The 15,271-nt window shown below is 34.6% G+C and overlaps 1 long non-coding RNA gene across 2 annotated transcripts in view; it reads right to left on the reverse strand.

Moving 5' to 3' along the window:
* Positions 1–451: 451 nt before the first annotated feature.
* LOC138175303 (uncharacterized) overlaps positions 452–15,271 on the reverse strand; it is a 23,587-nt gene continuing 8,767 nt past the window's right edge. For both annotated transcript variants that reach the window (XR_011171968.1, XR_011171969.1), the window contains 3 exons: positions 8,040–8,138; positions 3,600–3,773; positions 452–584 (listed from right to left, as the gene is read on the reverse strand). This is a non-coding gene — a long non-coding RNA (uncharacterized lncRNA). The remainder of the gene's footprint in view (positions 585–3,599; positions 3,774–8,039; positions 8,139–15,271) is intronic.

Consider the following 15,271-nt stretch of genomic DNA (forward strand, 5'->3'; position numbering starts at 1 on the left):
ATCTTAGCAAATTTCTGCTATGGCACAAATAAAATCATGATACAAAAAAAAAAATATGGCACATGGTTGAGAGCTATGACACTCACTGACTGGGTGGGTCCCCAAAGCATAAGTGCTTTAACTTTTTTCAGGTTCTAGGAATAAATCCTGAAAGGTTTTATCCTAATGCCATAATTCATGAGTCCCCACTGGTATACTTCCTGATGTTATGAGTTGATAATAAACTAGTAAGCCAGACTTAATTAGCTTTAGAAAGATATATAGATAGTAAGGAAATATAACAGAAATTAGTATAAAACATCCCTCCAAAAGCCTATGACAATCTCTCATAAGTACATACAAAGGCCAAGGAAAGTCGCATCGAGCTTAGAGAGCCCATATGGGGGAAAAAAAGGTAACACACCAGCCGAATAATATCTTGTTTGAGTGCTCAAAATATTCCACTTGCCTGTGAAATAGTTGGTTTTTATTTTTGTTTTTTTTTGGCATGGAATCCTTTTAGAACCTTAAATCTGTTTTCTTCCTGTGATTCAGTTTGTCCTTGGGCCCTGAGGCAGACACTACCATCAGCCAATCCTAGAACCCTGAAAAAAAGATTGGAAGTGCTCCAGAACTCCAAAGTTCATGAGGTCCTCCCATGACCTGGGGTGGGGGGTGGGGAGGGAAGGGGCTGCTCCAATTAGATCATTCTTAGAGGTGGAACTAGAAAGCTCTTTCCTTTCCATTTACTTGAATTTCTCGATCTGAATTAGTTCTTTCATTTTATGTAGCCCCCTCCACAGGACCTTACCAAGTTTCTTCAGCCATTCTGAACAGGATTCCTATCTGGTGTCATTTCACTTTTTCTAGTGCCTTTCTAAAACATTTGAAAATGAGCAGAGACTTTTCATTTTCACATTTAGTCTGAAATCTAGATTGACTGTCAGAGACACATTCTCACCTTGTTAAGTCATGAGGGCTTAGCAGTTCATCACTTATTTTAAGAGGGATAGGGGACTTGACTAATTTTAAAATGTAGTTCCACTCTAATAAACAACAGAGAAGAAACTGGAACAATATTTCTAACAAATATTGATATGAAAATGTTAAAATATTGGCACAGAGGCTATAGGAACATATCAAAGACCTTTTGCACTATGGCCAAGTTGGTTGTATTATCAGGAATTCAGGGTTGGTTCAAAATTTGGAAAATGATCAATATAATAAACAATAAAAATAACAATAAAATAATTGCATCAATGGATACAGAAAAGATTTTAACAAAATGTAATTTTAAACATTTCGGTTAAAAAAATTCAAAAACATAATAATAAATTTTTTCCTTAATATGGTAAGCAATATGCATATAAATCCAGAAAAAGCATTACACATAAGATTAAACTATTGAACTTTTCTATAAAATGAGGATGTAGCAAAGATTTTTATTATTTCCAATATTTGATATAATACTAGAAATTCTAGCAGTAGCTATGAGACAACAATGGAAATTGAGGAAGTAGCCTTAGCAAAGGGAAAATTGAAATGTTGGTTCTTGCAAATATGATGGTTTACATAGTGATCTCTAGAGAATCAATTAAAATTAATCAAAACAATAGCTTCAGAGAAGTTGCAGGATATAAAATAAGTCATAAGCATTTTTTCCTTTTTTGCCTTTTGGAGGGCAATTGGAGTTAAGCAACTTGTCCAAGGTTACACGGCTAGTTTTTTTGTGTGGGTGTTAAGTCTGAGGCCAGAACCGAACTTGGTCCTCCTGACTCCAGGGCTGGAGCTTTACTCACTGCACCACCTAGCCACCCCAGTCATAAGAATTTTGTATGTAACTAGCAAAAACCCACCAGGAGAGAGAGAAGTAAAAATTCTTTTCAAAATAACCACAAAATGTATAATATATTTGGGAATCTACCTACCAAGAGACAGGAGTTACATGAATACAACTACAAAACACATTATGAAAAAGACAACCTTAAATAATTCGAGAAATGCTGATGGGTAGGCTAATTCATCATACTACCTAAATTAACTTACTTATCCATTGACAATACCAATCAAAAAAACAAAAGATTAGTTTGTCCAGCTGTAGAAAAATTGTAAAGAAAATTATCTGGAGGAACAAAACCTCAAGAATTTCAAGTAGAGGGGCGGCTGGGTGAACAGAAAACCACCCTGGAGTTGGGAAGACAAGAGTTCAAATTCAACTTCATACTCTTAACACTTACTAGCCATGTGACCTTGGGTAAACTCTCTTAATCCCAATTGCCCTGCCTTCCCCCCTCCAAAAAAGAAAAAAAAAAAGAATTTCAAGTAGAATAATGAAAAAAAAAAGAGACAGGATTAGCAATAGCAGATCTTAAATTATACCACAAAGTACTAATCTTCAAAATGATTTGGTGCTGGTTAAAAAAATAGGTTGATCAGTAGAGGAGATTAGATACACAACACATAGAACCAAACAAACACAGTATAGTGTTTCATAAATCCAAAACCCTTATGTCTTATGGCATTAGGACAATACCCTAAGCATCTTATCCTATGGAGCAAAGATTCAATAGTCAACAAAAACTGTTGAGTAAATTGGAAAATAGTCCAATAGAAATTAGGTTTAAACATCCTACCCCATACATCAAGATAAGTTCCAAATGGATGTATGACTTGGATATATAAAATGTCACATCATAAACAAGTTAGAGGAGCATAAAAGAAACTACCTTTCCAATATATGGAGAGGGGAAGATGTCATCAGCAAAGTAGAAGTAGAAAGGATCACAAAAAATAAAATGGACAATTTTGATTACATAAAGGTTTTGTACAAATAAAACCAATGCAGTTAAACTCAGAAGGAAATATTATGCAAAAATATGTACAGTATCAATCTCATAAAGGTCTTATTATGTCCAAACTAAAGATGTGATTTACATTTTGAAAAATAAGAGAGCTCCCCAGTTGATAAATGGTCAAAGGATATGGAACAGACAGATTTAAAAAAAAAAATCCAAGCTATCAACAACCATATTAAAAATGTTTTGGATCACTAATAATTAGAGAAATGCTAATTAAAGCAAATTTGAAGTTCTATTTGATACCCATTAAATTGGCATAATTGACAAGTGTTGGGACTGTGGGAAAAAAAAACATTTTAATGCACTGTTGGTGGAGGTTTGGTTTAGCAATTTGGGAAAGCAATCTGGAACAATATCCAAAAAGTCATTGAACCAGCAATCTCACTAAATCAGACTTTAGCTTAAAACAATGAAAGAGGAAATGGATCAATACAAAAATGTTATTATCAAGTCTCTTTATAATGGCAAGAAAACCCTGAAAACTAAAAAGGAATCCATCAATCGAGGAAGAGTTGAACAAATTATGATATATGAATGTAAAGGAATAGTATTGCATCATAAGGAATGGTAAAAGGGACAGTTTCAGAGAAACCTTAGAAAACTTGTGTGAACTGATGTAAAGTGAAATGATTAGAACCAGGAGAAATATTTATGCAATAACAAGAACGCTGTAAAGACAAACAACTGTGAAAGATTTAAGAACCCTGATCAATGTTAAACTAGCCATGATTCCTGAGGATCTACATAAACTATGCTACTCACCTCCTAACAAAAAGATGCTGGACTCCAGGTGAAGAATGATTTCACTGTTTCATATACAGTTCTCTCCTCTTCAACAGTGCTTATGTATATACTCATTTGGTGTCTCCAAAGTTCATAATTATTTAAAACAAAGTAATGTAGGCAGTTAAAAAAATCATACATGAAGCAGAAATTCTGAAAATTAAAGAAGAGATTACCAAAATTGACATCAGAAAGACTATAGAATTGATAAATAAAACTAGAATTTTTTTTAAAAGCACTAGTTAAAAAAATTACTGGGGCGGCTAGGTGGCACAGTGAATAGAGCACTGGCCCTGGAGTCAGGAGGACCTGAGTTCAAATGTGACCTCAGACACTTAACACACGCACAAAAAAACTAGCCATGTGACCGTGGGCAAGTCACTTACCCCCAGTTGCCCTCCAAAAAAACAAAAAAAAACTTTTTAAATTACTAGTGTGATTTTAAAATGGAGAGAAAAATTTTTCATGTGAAAAATGAAAAGGAAGTTAAATTGAAGAAATTCAGGAAGTTATCAGAAACAAAAGCATGACCTTGGAATAAATGAATAATAATCAAAATATAAAGTATGCAGATTAACAAAAGAAGAAATAGAGTAACTCAATATCAGAAAATGAAATTGAACAAACCTTAAATGAATTATCAAGGGGAAAAAGACTCTAGGATGAGGAGGATTTGTAAGTACATGCTATCATATAGTCAAAGAACAATTGCAATACTACATAAACTATTTTCAATAATAAGTAAAGAAGGCACCCTTTTAATCTCTTTCTATGATAGAAATATGGTTTTAATATGGTCTGATCATTACCTAATAAAAAAATGTGGTCTAAACTAAGAAGAGACAAAACAGGAAAACTAGTGTCCCTAAAGAATGTTGACACCACAACTTTAAGTAATATATTAACAAGTAGACTACAAATATAATAGAAAAATTATATATTCTGACAAGGTTGGATTTATATTAGTTCAGGTTTGGCTCAACATAAGGTCATTAACAGAATAAATTAATATAAATAAAAACTATGACTATATCAATAAATGCTGTAAGACTTTCATTAAAATTCGACACCCATTTATATTAAAATTCTAAAAACAATAAAAATAGATCTTTCTTAATATAGTAAACAATATCTATTTAAATCCAAGAAGAAACATTATATGCAATGCAGAAAAGTTTAGCCTTTTCAGTAAGACCAGGGATAAAACAAAAATTTCCATTATTACCACTACTATTTAACATAGTATAAGAAATTATAATGAGTAATAAGGCAAGAAAAAGAAATTAAAGGAATAAGTATAGAAAAAGAAGAAACAAAATTGTTGCTTTTTACAGATGCTATGATAGTGTACTTAGGACAGGCCTGCACAACATGGTATGCTTCCAAAGGATTTATACAGCCTACAAAAAATGTAGGGTTGCCACTGCACACTGTCCTGTTTGTCACATGACCCACCGCAACCAACTATCCTCAGTCTGTCTCTAGTCTAACCTACCTGCAGCCCAAAGAAGTTTAGTCTATTTTAATTTTGGCCCCTACCTACTGCCAAATTGTGCAAGTCTGATTTAGGACATTCTAGACAGCCAACTGAAAATTATAACAATAACTTTCAGCAAAATTGAAGGAAATAAATATCAATCATCAGCTTTCCTGTATAATGCATAAAGAAAAAACCCAAGGGGCGGCCAGGTGGCTCAGCAAATAAGAGCACCGGCTCCAGTGTCGGGATGACCTGGGGATCAAATCCAGGCTCAGATACTTAGCACCACACCCAGAAATAACTGGCCATGTAACCTTGAGCAAGTCACTTAACCCCAAGTGCTTAAAAAAAAAAAAAGAAAAAACCCAACAGGAAGATATAAAGGAATTCCATTCAAAATATAATTACAGAATGAATAAATTATGGAAGTGTATTTACCAAGATTTACTCATAAATAAAATTAATCCATTTACAAAACACTCTTCTCAGAAATAAAGATAGACCTAAAAATTGAATAAACATTCATTGTTCATGGGTAGATAAAGCCAATTGATAAAAATTACGATGTATCTGAATTAATTTATTCAATGTTGCACTAACCAACTACCAAAAGAATATTATAGAATTAGAAAATATATATGTATATATATATGTGTGTGTATGTATATATATGTGTGTATGTATACGTATATATGTATATATATATATGGAGGAACAAAAGGTCAAGAATCTTAAGTGTAATAATGAAAAAAGAAGAAAGTGGGTAGTAGTATAGTCTATCAGGACTAGTTAAAATGATTGGGTACTAGTTTAAAAAAACAGATTGATCAGTGGAACACAGGCACACAACATACAGTATTTTAACAAACACGCAAACCCCAGTTACAAGGGGAAGGACTTTATTATTTTACTCAACTGACAAAAATTGCTGGAAAAACTAACAATAACCTGGCAGAAATTATGTTTAGGTCAACATATCACAAAATAAACCAAGAGAAGCCCCAAAAGAATATATGATCTATCTATATAAAGTCACATCATAAACAAATTAGAGGAACAAGGAAGATATTACTTTTTGGATCTATGGCTAAGGGAAGAGTTTATGGCTAAGTAATAGAAAAATTAAAAATTTTTAGTAATAGTAATAGAAAAATTAAAGTGGTTAATTCTATAAAATTAAAAAGGTTTTACACAAACCTAATTTCATTTAATAATGAGTAGGAAAACAAGTAACTGGCAGAAAAATCTTTGCAACAAGTTTCTCTGATTCAAATTTGTAAGACTGAGTTATTTCCCAGTAGGTAAATGGTCAAAATATATGAACAGGTAGTTTTCAAAGGAAAAAATTCCAAGCTATTAGCAACCATATGAAAAAATGTTCTAAATAATAATTAAAGAAATGCTAATTAAAGCAGCTTTGAGGTTACATTTAACACCCATCATATTGGCAAAGATGGAAAGATTGGAAAGATGGCAAAGAGGAAAATGACAAATATTGGAGGAGCATGGGAAAACAGGTAACCTATTGGTACCTTTTTGTGGTACTGTGGATTGCCTCAGCTATCCTTGGAAACAAATTGGAACTATGCTCAAAAAGATACTAAGTCGTGCAAATCCCTTGACCCAGATATTCCACTACAAGGTCTATAAACTAAAGAAATCAAAGAAACTTATATGTACATAAGTATTTAGAGCAATTCTTTTCATGGTGGATAAAAATTGAGATGATGCTCATCAGTTGGAGAATAGCTAAACAAATTATGGAATATGAATGAAATGGGAGAGTTTGCCAGACAAAATGATGAAAGGCATTTTCAGATAAAACTGGGAATACCTCTGAACTGATGCAGAACAAAGTGAGAACTAGGAGAAAAATTTATACATCAATAACATCATAGAGAAAAATAATTTTGAAAGACTTTAGCACTCTGATCAATACAATGAAAAACCAGGAGTGTAAAACAAAATCAGTAAAAGCTGACATTCACCTCCTTCAAAAGAAGCAATGTCTTTGAAATACAGAAAGATATACTAATATACTTTTTTAGAGCTGGATTATGTGGGAATTTATTTTGCCAGACTATGTAGCTGTATTTTCAGCTATTTTTTGGTTTCAGGGGTTTTTTTTGGTTGTTGTTCATGGGGTAGTGGAAAAGAGGGACAGAATAATAAAAAAAAATAAGTTTGTTAATTGAAAAATTAGAATAATTTTTAAATGATTTAAATTGCGGTATGTAAGTGAAATGGGATATTACTATACCACAAAAATTACAAATATTATGAATTAACAGAAGAAAACTTATATGAACCAAATGCAAAAGTTATATATATACCAGAAAACTATATCTACAATATTTACAGTAATGTAAATGGAAAAGAGAGACAGACAGAAATGCCAAAAGGGTGGAACAGGGGCAGAATATAAGAGGGAAAAAAAGATAAGGATGAATAATCAGTATAATATATTCTTTTATATAAGGGATATGCTGGGGTTTAGTCACTAGCCAGAATGATCTTTACATATTTCAGCTTAACTGCACTTTTAAAAACAAAAATTAGTAATGGCTATATCTTTAGACAGTAGATGATAGGCAGAAAACAGAAGCACTGTTGATAGGACACAATAGCTGCCAGTCTTGGGACTACTGATCTGGACCACATCTACAATTGAAGTCTTTAATGGCCTTAACTCAGCTACTTCAGTTTCTAGTCAAACCTGCATGACAGCACCTCCAACAGCACTCCCTGAAAGCCCAGCAGTTTCAGTCACAAAGTCAGGGGCTAGTTGCCGGCATGGAGTCTGAATCCAACATCAGCCATCAATTACTCAAAATTAGCAAGATTGAATTTCATTGGCAGCAGTGCAATACATAGGCATGTTTCTTCATCCCATTGCATATATTGCTGTCCCCCAATGTTCTTAGGGAGTTTCTGCTTACCTGTTCTCTCTGTCCTACAGGGCACTTGGGGCATTTTCACTTCTCTTGGTGTATCACATTCTATTTCTATCTGTGCAAACTTCACGGGCCTTCAGTTCCCTACTGATACAGATTAAATTGTCAAGTAAACAAGCATTTATTAAAAAACCTTCAATGTGTTAGGCATTATACTAAGTCCATAGGGTACAGAGAAAGGCAAAATATAATCCCTATACTTAAGGATCTCATAGTTTAATGAAATAAGATGCAAGAAATTATGTATAAACAAAATACATATATGATGGATTCACAAGATAATTCTATCAAAATTTTAAAATAATTTGGATCAATACTGCACAAATTACCTCAAAAATTGAGAAAATATTCCAGATTCCATTTGTTAGACAAATATAGTCCTAATACTCGAATCAAGGAAAGATAAAACATTAGACAACTGTAGACCAGTATCATTAATGGATACTACTTGAAATTTTTTAAATAAAATCTTGTCAAAACTACGGTGAAGTCAGTAAATTATTTGTTAACAAGTTGGATTTATATTCTGCAGGGATGAAAGATGGTTCAATATTAGGAAAATAAGCAACCTCATCATATTAAAAACAGAAATATCCAAGGTCATTTGATTATCTCAATAAATGCAAAAAAAAAGTCTTAAATAAAGTACATTTATTTGTGCTAAAAACCCTACAAAGTATAAACAGAAGGGGATCTTTTTTAAGGTTATTAAGGATATGTCCAAAACAACAACAACAACAACAACAAAACAAAGCAAGCATCATATGCAATGGAGCTTTTCCAGTAAATACAACAGTAAAGCAAGAATGCCCACTCTCTCTCTCTCCACTATTGTTTTATATAGTTCTGAAAGTGTTAGCAATAACAATAAATTGAGAAAGAACCTTAAAGCTTAAAAAAGGTAAAGAGAAAAAACTATCCATATGTGCTGATGATATGATGGTTTACTTACAAAATCTTAGGGAATCAGTGAAGAGACTAATTGAGACAATAGATTCAGCAAAGTTGCAAGCTACTAAATAAACCTCCCCAAAACCAGCATTTCTATATTATAATAACAAAATCAAGGAAAGAATTACAGGAAAATCCCATTCCCAATAACTGCAAAAAATGCACAAAATATCTGGAGCAATCTACCAAAGTACACAAGATACCTGTGTGGATTCATTTACAAGGTGTTTCTTAAAGAAATAAAGACCAACTTGAATAAATGGAGGAATATTAAGTGCTTATGACTTTACTATGCCAATATAATAAAAATAGCAATACTATCAATGATCATTTAATGTTTTAATGCCATGATCAAATTATCAAAGGAATACTTTATAAAATGCAATAACATAATATAAAATTCATTTGGAAAAATAAAATATCTAGACTATCATATTAAGGAATAAAAAGAAGTAAAGATGAAGAGGGAATTCAAATTTTAGACAGACCTACTATAAAGCAGCAGTTATCAAAACACTCTGGTATTGGTTAAACAATAAAGAGTTAAATCAATGAAGCAGACTAGCCAAGGGATAATCAGAAACAATGGAAATAAATAACCTATTGTTCAATAAACAGTAAAAAATAATAATAAACTACTTGTGGGAAAAAACTCCAGGTTAATATTCTTAGTACTGTTTCTAGTTGCATAAAATCATATTTTAGAAGTTTTATTGGTATGGCAAGTGAATAAGTAAACTAAGTGGTATTGCCATTTTTGTTGACTCAACCTTCTCATAAAGGGCATCTGAGTGGTGAAGTGGATAGAGCTTCAGGCCTGTAACACAAAATCTTTGGGAAATGAATGTTGAAAGCTAAAAATAAATTTTAAAAATACTGGGAGAAAATTCTTGTAAGATGGCAGAATAAGGCTGGAAATTACCTAGCTCAGGGGTAGGGAACCTGTGGCCTCAAGGCCACATGTGGCCCTCTAGGTCCTCAAGTGTGATCATCTGACTGAATCCAAATTTCCAAGAATAAATCCTCTTAATAAAAGGATTTGTTCTTTAAAACTTGGACTCAGTGAAAAGGTCACACCTAAGGCTATAGGTTCCCCATTCCTGATCCTAGCTCTACCAAATTTTCCTACAAATAATTTAAAATAATGCTTCAAAATGAACTTTACAGTGGCAAGAATAAGTAAAAGTCTAGGTAAAGCAGTTATCTAGCCTAAGACAATTTGGGAGGACACTAGGAAAATGATTGGTGGGGGAAATGGGGGAGTCTGGCCTGATTGAAGTGCAAATACCTGAGGGAGATAACTGAATAAACAAACAAGTCCTAGTGGCAGCAGCCTTAGCTTCAGAAACTTTGGTCCCATGGGCAGTGTGGGGGTGAGATGATTGATTAGGGGAAGATTGCAAGGCCCTCCACTGGTCCTAGACATGGGACCCAGGTATGCTGACCAGACATGGTCCCAGGCTGTGACTCTGGGCAAGGAGGAGTAAGCACATTCTGGTCACTGTAGTTTCAGAGGTGCAGAGACCCTATTGGCTGTGATCACTTGCAGAAAAACAGAATCCTTTGCCCTGATTTTGGTTCTGGGGCAAAAGGGTGAGCTAAAGCTTGCAGCCATAGGAGGGACCAAAGAGAGAGTAAGAGCCTGGACAGTAGTATCTGAGGTCAGGCCCCCATATAGAGATCAGAAAACAACAGCATGAACAATCTGAAGCCTGAGACCTTATCCCCCACAACTCAGGACTAGAGTCCAACTCTAACATAAAGTTAACAGCCAAGAAATAAGCCACTAAAAATACATAAGCAAAAAAGAATCTGATCATAGATAGTTCCTGATAAAGAAGATCTGAACAAACTCAGAAAAAGATAGTGAAGTCAAAATAGCTACTTCTACTTAAAAGAAAAATGTAAAATGGTCACAATACCAAAAGGCATTCTTCCAAGAGCTTAAAAAGGACTTTAAAAATCAAATAAGAGAAACTGAGGAAAATAGGGGGAAAATAAGAGTAATGCAAGAAAATTATGACAACAAAGTCAACCAGTTGGAAAAGGGGAACCAAAAATTTGCAAAAAAAAAAAATAACTCCTTAAAAATTAGAATTGAGGTCAAGGTGGTAGAGGAGAAACAGGACTAATGCATGGCTCCAGCTGCCACTTCCTCGAATTCATTTTAAAAATAACTCTAGACAAACTTTGTAGTTCCAGAACCCACAAAATGACAGAGAGAAGCTAACCTCCTGCTGAAGACAGCCTGGCAGGCCAGCAGGAAGGGGCCAGCTCAGCACTCTGGGAGCTGAGCCCAGCCCCTCACAAGCCAGAGGTTTTAGCCTCAGGGCAGCCTGAACAGCCACTGGCTGGAGGGACTTCAGATCACCAGTAGCTGTGGTGGTTTCCAGAATTATCAACACATAGATACATAGGACAAAGTGAGAGGTCAGTGTGGTGTAAACTTTGGGATCCAGTAGTTTGGGATTGTGGTCCAGCCTTTACTCCCTGGAGGGAGAAGCTGCTGAGGCATTGTGGCCGTGCAGCCGCCGCCACGTGGCAGCTTCAGCTCCTGGCTTGCAGATTGTAGGGGGACCAAGTGACCAGTCTGAGGGGTAATTGTTCTTGCTTTAACCTGCTTGGATCTGGATTTCTGTCTAGGGTTGAAGTCCTGGGATGTGTGACCAGCTTGCCAGAGCATGTGGAAGCTCAGAGAGGGCACCCAAGTAATAGCTCCAGCAGCTGCGAAAACCCCAGCAATTGGGACAAAGCTCCCCTGTCTGGTAGCAGAGTCCTACTGTGGCAAAAAGCTCAAAAGTCAAGTAATTGAGTGGCAACATGAGCAAGCAGAGGAAGCAAAGCAAGCAGAGCAATCCAACTTTAAACTCCTATTTTGGGGACAAAAAGGATCAAAGCATGGAAAAGGAGGAAGACAATGAAGTCACAACTCCTGTACCAAAAGCTTCCAAGAAAAATATGAGCTGGTTATAGGCCATAGAGGACCTCAAGAAGGATTTTGAAAACCAAATAAGAGAAGTGGAGGAAAAACTGGGAAGAAAAGTGAGAACAATGCAAGAAAATAATGAAATGAGAGTCAATAACCTTACTGAAGAAAATAACACCTTAAAAAATAGACTAACTCAGATGGCAAAAGAGGCTCAAAAAGGCAATGAGGAGAAGAATGCCTTAAAAAGTCAAATTTGCCAGATGGAAAAAGAATCTCAAAAGCTCAATGAGGAGAATCATTCCTTCAGAATTAGATTGGAGCAAAGGAAGCTAGTGACTTTATGAGAAATCAAGATAGTATTAAACAGATACAAACAAATGAAAAAATAGAAGGCAATGTGAAATATCTCACTGGGAAAACCACTGACCTGGAAAATAGATCCAGGAGAGATAATTTAAAAATTATTGGACTACCTGAAATCCATGATCAAAAAAGTAACCTAGAAATCATCCTTCAAGAAATTTTCAAGGAAAATTGCCCTGATGTTTTAGAACCAGAGGGAAAAACAGAGGTTGAAAGAATCTACCAATAACCTCCTGAAAAAGATCACAAAAAGAAAACTCCTAGAAATATTATAACCAGGATCCAGAATTCCCAGATAAAGGAGAAAATATTATAAGGAGCCAGGAAGAAACAATTTGAATATTGTGGAAACACAATCAGGATAACACAAGATCTGGCAGCTTCTACACTGAGGGATTGAAGGGCTTGGAATATGATATTCTTGAGGTCAAAGGAGCTGGGATTAAAACCAAGAATCACCCACCCAGCAAAACTGAGTATCATGTTTCAGAGGAAAATACGGTCATTCAATGGAATAGAGGACTTTCAAGCATTCTTGATGAAAAAACCAGAGTTGAATAGAAAATTTGACATTCAGATACAAGAAGCAAGAGAAGCATGAGAAGGTAAACAGGGAAAAGAAATCATAAGGAACTTATCAAAGTTGAACTATTTACATCCCTACATGGAAAAACAATAATTGTAACTTATCAAACTTTTCTCAGTATGAGAACAGTTGAAGGGAATAGAAATGTCTTATATGTGTGTGTGTGTGTATAGGAGGGTTTATGGACATATGAATACATATGTGAGTGTATTTTTGTGTACAGGTATACATAGATAGAGGGCACAGCACCAATTTAATAGGAAGGGAAGATACTTAAAATGTGAAATTAAGAGGTGAGAGAGGAAAATAATGAGAGGAGATGGGGATAGACAGAATGAGGTAAATTATGTCATATAGAAGAGGCAAGGGAAAATTGTTACAATGGAGGGGAAGAACAGGAAGGCAAAAGGGAATGGGTCAACCTTATTCTCATTGAATTTGGCTTAGGGAGGTAATAAAATACACACTAAATAGAGTATCTCACCCTACAGGAGAGTAGGGGGGAAGGGGATGAGAGGGGGGATGATGGAAGGGAGGGCAGGCTGGGGGGGGAGGGAAGTTGGGAAGCACCCACTTTTGAAAAGGGACAGGATCAAAGTAGAGAATAGAACAAGTGGGAGGTAGGATAGGATAGAGCGAGATATAGTCAGTCTTTTACAATATATCCACTGTGGAAATGTTTTGCATAGCTACACATGTACAACCTATATTGAATTGTTTATCTTCCCAGTAAGGGTGGGTGATGAGGGAGGAAGGGAATTAATCTGGAATTCAAAGTTTTAAAATCAAATGTTTAAAATATTTATATATATATATACATATATATATATATACTATTATTAATATTACTTTACATGTAACTGGGAAATAAGATATACAGGCACTGGGGCATAAAGATCCAACTTGTCCTACTGGAAAATCGGAGGGGAGATGGGGGAAGATATGGGAGAGAGCAGATTGGAGGAGGGGATATCCAGTGGGATTGCTATTTTGAGGTGGTGGGTAGGGGAAAAACGGGGAGAAAATTTGTAACTCAGAATCTCAAGGAAATGAATGATGTAAACTAGAAGTTAATAAAGCATTTGATAAAGTAAAAAAATAGAATTGAGCAAGAGAAAGCTAATAACTTTATAAGACACCAAGAAATAATAAAACAAAATCAAAAGAATGAAAAAATAAAAGAGAGCATGAAACATCTCATTAGAAAAACAACTGATTTAGAAAATGAATCAAGGAGAGACAATATAAGAATTGTTGGATTCCCTAAAAGTTATGATAAAAAAAATAGACTAGACACTATAGTTCAAGAAATTATTAAGAATTAGAGAGTAAAATGGAAATTTCACAAATTCACTTATCACTATCTGAAAGGGATCCCAAGATGAAAACTGACAGGAACATTATAGCTAAGTTTCAAAACTCCCAGGTCAAAGGGGAAATACTATAAATAACTAGAAAGAAACCATTTAAATACTGTGGAGCTACAGTCAGGATAAGACAAGATTTAGTGGCTTCTACATTAAAAGCCTGAAGGGTCAGGAACATGACATTCTGAAAAGAAAAGAGTTGGGTTTGCATCCAATAATAACTTACTCAGCAAAGCTGAATGTAATCTTTCATGGAAAAATGAATATAATAAATTAAAAGACTCTCAGGTATTTGTGAGGAAAAGACCAGAACTAAATGGAAAATTTGACCTATAAGAATCGGGAGAAGCACAAGAAGATAAACAGGAAAGACCAATTATAAGGGATTTAATAATGTCAAACTTTTTACTTCTCATATTGGAAAGTGTTATCTGTAACTTAAGAATGTTATCATTACTAGAGTAGTTTTGTTTTGTTATTTTGCTTTTTGGAGGGCCATTGGGGTTAAGTGGCTTGCCCAAGGTCACATGACTAGTTTTTGTGTTAAATGTCTGAGGTTGGATTTGAACTCAGGGCCTCCTGACTCCAGGGCTGGTTCTCTATTCACTGTACCACCTAGCTGCTGCTAGAGTAGTTTTTTAACGATATTTTTTCCAGTTTTCTATATATATATATATATATATATATAGAGAGAGAGAGAGAGAGAGAGAGAGAGAGAGACAATTTTTAGCATTCATTTTTACAAAATTTTGAGTTCCAAATTTTTCTCCCTCCCTCTCTCCCCTCTTCCTAAAATGGCAAGCAATTTGATTCAGGTTATATGTGTGCAATTGTATAAAACATATTTCCATATTAGTCATAGTTGTAAAAGAAGAAATAGACCAAAAGGGAAAAAAAAACATGAAAAAATAAAGTGAAAAAAGTATGTTTTGGACTTGGGTAGTTTGAAAGGATAGATAGATAGATAGATAGATAGATAGATAGATAGATAGATAGATAGATAGATAGATAGATAGATAGA

Source organism: Petaurus breviceps, unplaced genomic scaffold (assembly GCF_028583685.1).
Source record: "Petaurus breviceps papuanus isolate PSGF00001 unplaced genomic scaffold, PetGlider_PUasm1.0 77, whole genome shotgun sequence".
Classification (NCBI taxonomy): Eukaryota; Metazoa; Chordata; class Mammalia; order Diprotodontia; family Petauridae; genus Petaurus; species Petaurus breviceps.